Below are 5118 nucleotides of genomic sequence, written 5' to 3' on the forward strand. Positions count from 1 at the left end.
CCTTCCAAAGCCCCACCAGCGGTGGGTGTTTGGCCCTGCCCAGGAAATCCAAATAATCAGCATCACTGGCATTTTAGTCACCTCCGGTGGGGAGCTGGGTCACATGATGCCTCAGCTGCTGGGAGGCAGCCTTAGTCTCCAGCCTCTTCCTGGAGCTCAGCCCGGGACCTGCAAGTTCAGAGAGGCTGGGATGGTGACTGCGGGGGGAGGGGTGGTCTGGAGAGGAGTGGTGTGGTGGGTAGGAGGGTGCAAGGAAAAAGAAGAGAGAATCTGGAACTGTTAGGGAAGAAAGAAAAAATAACTTACTATCTGGATGCATTTATAATCTCTCTTTAATCCTGGAAGACAGACGTGACTCTTCATTTTATAGAAGAGGTTGAGAAATGAAAGAAAATTGCCCTAAGTCCCAAGCTGACAAGAGGCAGAGCTTGGGCACTTTCCACTCCACTAATGGCAGGTAATTTCACAGGCAGGATAAACTACGGCAGCCTAATCAGTGGTTGAGCAAATTGGGAACGTGAGAAAGCAGTGGGCAGACTGGTAGAGTTGGGGTGACATGGGACTGTAGAACTCTCATGCTCCTGGTGGCAGTGAAATTGCTCCCCAAACACAATAAGTTGATATACTCCAGGTGGGTCATGCCTCCACCCACCTGCATCAGAATTGTGAGAATGTTTTAGGAAATGTCTCCTGAAAGCCCTCTGGAGCCAAATGTTTAATTGACGTCGATTAGGTGTTAATTAGTACTCCAAAGAAGCATTCTAGAATCAGAAAAAATTTTTGAAAAAATATTCATGCCAGGTTCGGTGGCTCAACCTGTAATCCTGCGCTTTGGGAGGCTGAGGTGAGCGAATTGCATGAGCCCGCGGGTTTGAGACCCGCCTGGGCAACCTGGAGAGATCTCATCTCTACAATAAATAAAAAAAATTAGCCGGGCATGGTAGCACGCACCTGTAGTTCCAGCTACTTGGAAGGCTGAGGTGGAAGGACCGCCGGAGCCCAGCAGGTCGAGGCTGTGGTGGCTGGGAGCGTGCCACTGCACTCCAGTCTGGGCGACAGAGTGAGACTCCAACTCAAAAAAAAAAAAAGAAAAAAGAAAAAATGTTCATAATATATAAATACCTACCAGTCCCTCTCCCCTGCTACAAATAGTGGAAACCACACTGTCTACTCTGCAGGATATTTTTGCAGCTGTTAAGAATAATTACAATATAAGAAATGCATATGCTACAAGGTAGGGTGCACAATTGTACACACATGGGGGTGGGGTGGGGGAGGAGAAAGAATGAAGAAAGCAACACCAAGACATAGAAAGCAGACAGTCAGGAAACACCAAGACATTGACAGAGATTTTCTGTAGGTGATAGGTGATTTCTTTCTTTCCTTCTTTTAACTTTCCTGTATTTGTCAACTTTTCTATTTATGACACAGATTACTTTTATAGTGAAGACTATCTGTATTTTATTTTAAAAGAAAAAAGTAGAGAACAATAGTTATAATAACAACAACAGAACCGGGCTCGGTGGCTCAGCCTGTAATCCCGCGCCTTGGGAGGCTGAGGTGAGTGGATTGTCTGAGCCCGCGGGTTCGAGACCCACCTGGGTAACTTGGCGAGACCTCATCTCTACAATAAATCAAAAAATTAGCCGGGCATGATAGTGCGTGCCTGTAGTTCCAGCTACTCGAAAGGCTGAGGCAGAAGGATCGCCGGAGCCCAGCAGGTTGAGGCCACTGCACTCCAGTCTGGGCGACAGAGTGAGACTCCAACTAAAAAAAAAAAACAACAACAGTAGTAGTAAATTAACATGTGCAGAGCATTTACTGATATCTGACGCTGTGTGAAGCACTTTGCTTTTAAAAAAGTCTTCATAGTAATCCTGTGAAGTGAACATTAGTATTGTCACTATTTTATAAAGGCTCTGAGAGGTTAGGGTATATCCTGGACAATGAATTCTTGGCTGTGCGTGATCCAAAGCCCCCCATCTAGTGGGCAGGATTCCCCTTGTGTGTTGGCTTAGAGGACAGGAGCACCCTACCTCCTATCATATCACCAAGGTCCAAGGGCAAATTCTCCCTGCTCTTACTTACTGGCAAGGGGTGTGGGTACATGATCCAGGCTCAGCTAGTCAGATGTGCCTGGTTGAGAGGCTGAGGCTCCTGGACCCCTGTGTGCTGAGGATTCAAGCTCCATTTGTTGTGCTGTCTGGCTGTACTAGCAGTGGTGTCCTGACTAGATTTTTCCTGCTCAAATGATGGTTTTGTGGCTCCTGCTGCTTTGGGCTTTGAGGGCTGCCTTCATTTCTGCTCCTTTCTCAAATGGTCCCCTCTTGAACCCCTGCCAGCTCCATGGCAGCAGATTCTCTTCTGTGCGTAAGATAGTCAGGGTCCATTTCGGTGACTTTCCAGCCGTCCCAGAGCAAATGGCAGAAGCAGGGCTCCAACCCAGACGTGTCTCTTCAGAGCCCAAGTCCAAACTTTTACCCAATCCTCTTGTGGTGTCTACTGTTTCCCAAAATTATGATAAGCATTTCCTGAACTTCTAGAAAGTAAACGGGAAACATCTTCTTGAAGATTTTCTCGGAAATTGGTGACCTACCACCCACCCTACTCTTGTGGGAATCTGGAAAGCCATCCTGTGAAAGGTGGGAAGCTGGGGCAAATCCCAGGCCAGTAAGGAGCCAACCCAGGCCTCCAGGGATGGACACAGATTGGATCTGAAGAGGAGAGGATGCAGAGGCCATTCAGGTTTCCCTGGCACTTCCTGACTGGCGCCAGGAGACTGAGTCAGCATAGGATCCTCTACCCCCAGGAAGCCTTCCTTGGCCTTTGGAGTCTGGGAGAGGAACCCTAGGTGGGACAACCACGGCACCTTTCTTGTCCCTCTGGATGTGTGAGTGCTTGCCACCATGTCCACCTACATATGACTGTGAATTTCTAGATGATAAGGACTGCATCTTTTCCACCCCAATTCACTGATGCCTGGTACATAAATGTTATTAGAGTGAATGAGAGAAGGAACAAATGAAGGGCTCTCCCCTTCCCCATGCCAAGCAGTGTGCAACCATAACCCTGGGACTTTTCCCAGGCATGTTGGCAAAACAGAACAGTCATGGGCTCTGGAGCTGGTAAATCTTGCTCCAAATCCTGACTCTCTTACCTATGAGTAAAGTCCTCCTTAACCTCTCTGAACCCCACTCTCCTCATCTGCAAAATGGGAATAGCGCCTAGCTCTGATACTAAGTGATTGGGAAGATATGAAAAGTGGCCAGCACACAGTAGGCCCTCAGTACATCCTAGTTTGCCTCCTCCTCCTAACTCTTCATTCTGACTCAGATCCTTCTTTCTGCCCCTCACCTGAGGAACGGTCCAACAATAGGGAAAAGCTTAAATAAACGATGGCATAGATAAAATGTTAGGCAGTCAATAAAAAGATTTTAACCAATCATTTTTTTTTGAGTTGGAGTCTCACTCTGTCACACAGTCTGGAGTCTCGCCAAGTTGCCCGGGCAGGTCTCAAACCTGTGGGCTCAGGCAATCCACTCACCTCGGCCTCCCAAAGTGCTGGGATTACAGACTGAGCCACTGAGCCCGGCCTTAACCAATAATTTTTAATGGCATAGAAAATGCTCACATATTCATGTGAGGTAAAGAAAAATCTAAATTATCCACACAGTATGGCCTCAGCCATGTAAAATGAGTATGTGTATGCATGCTTGTCATGCAATAGATAATTTCTGGAAGGATATACAAGAAACTCTTAACAGTGGTTTCCTTCTGGGTGAGAGTAGAAGTTGGGGACGGACTATGACTTTTCACTGCATAAATTTCTGTCCTATGTGAATGTACACATGCATAATTATATTTTTGCTGTGAGTAAATATTAATATTTAAATGAACCCCCAAAACAGAAAAAAATAGGAAATACAGCAGGGTTTCAGCAGTAGTTATTTTGGGAGCAGTGGAATTATAGGATTATTAAAATACTTTACCATTTTCTATGCTTTCTAAGTTTTCTACGATGAGTGTATGGTTTTTCTATAATCAGAATTGAAGGCAAAAATTACTTCAAGCATCTCCCCCAAGGGGCTGGGGAGCAGGTGACTATGTCCAAAGGGCGAAGGGAGCACGAGATGGAACTGAGCAGAGGCAGTAGTATTTTTGGAGGCATGTGGTTTCTCCTGAGTCAACTAACTTGTTGTTTGGTCCCAGCCTGCCGGTGGAGGCAGGAAATGCTCCCACTCCTGCCTGGTTCATTATTAGTCACCCTCTGGGAAAATAGGGCAGGGTATAGGGGCAGGAGGCTAGTTGGGAGGGATCTCCATCTGCCCCTGGAGCCTTTGAGGCAGAGAGGCCCTGGGAGGGAGTCCACTGCCCAGGCATCCTGTCCACCCAGCATCAGCACCTTGGGGCTGGCAGGGCCAGGAGTAAGTAGGAAAGACTGGGGGAGGGATACTGGGAAGATGCCCCCTGGCCTTTGTCAGGCGCCACTGCATCCTCCTGTGGAAGCTGTTGTGAAAATTAATTACCATCTGTCCAGGGCTTTGAGATTCTCCAGATGAAAGAACCGGCAGAAGGAGAGTTATGATGAGTATGTATTTATGGTATTGACTTTCATCCCAAACACCCGTCATGGCAATCAAGTGCCCCTCCCCTAATCTCCCACCGCCCAGACATCCTGGCTTCAAAGCACCAGAAGTGGGGCATCAGTATTGAATCAGTCCTGAAGGGGAGGGAGGGGCGGGGACTGGTGATCCCTTGTCATTCTGCGTTTCAGATGGGTAAACTGAGGTGCTCCATTCCCTTACAGGTTAAAAGGAGGAAACTGTGACAAAGCCTAAGAAACTGAGGGAGGAAACTTTGAAGAGAAAGGTTACAAATTATTCTGGGCCATTCCCTGATTGTACCATCATCCCAGAGCCCAGGACTCCACCACTCTTTTGGATTGAGGGATGGAAGGAATTCTGGAACTCATGGCTTAGGCCATTGCTCTATCTGCCAGTGCCAGGCGGGTTTATTTCTATATGCTCAGGGCAGATGGAGTTCATTCCAATTCTTGTTTTTTTGGTTTTTTTTTGAGTTGGAGTCTCACTCTGTCACCCAGACTGGAGTGCAGTGGCT

The sequence above is a fragment of the Carlito syrichta genome, unplaced genomic scaffold (genome assembly GCF_000164805.1).
Source record: "Carlito syrichta isolate Samal-C Ts95f unplaced genomic scaffold, Tarsius_syrichta-2.0.1 Scaffold301619, whole genome shotgun sequence".
In the NCBI taxonomy this organism is placed as follows: Eukaryota; Metazoa; Chordata; class Mammalia; order Primates; family Tarsiidae; genus Carlito; species Carlito syrichta.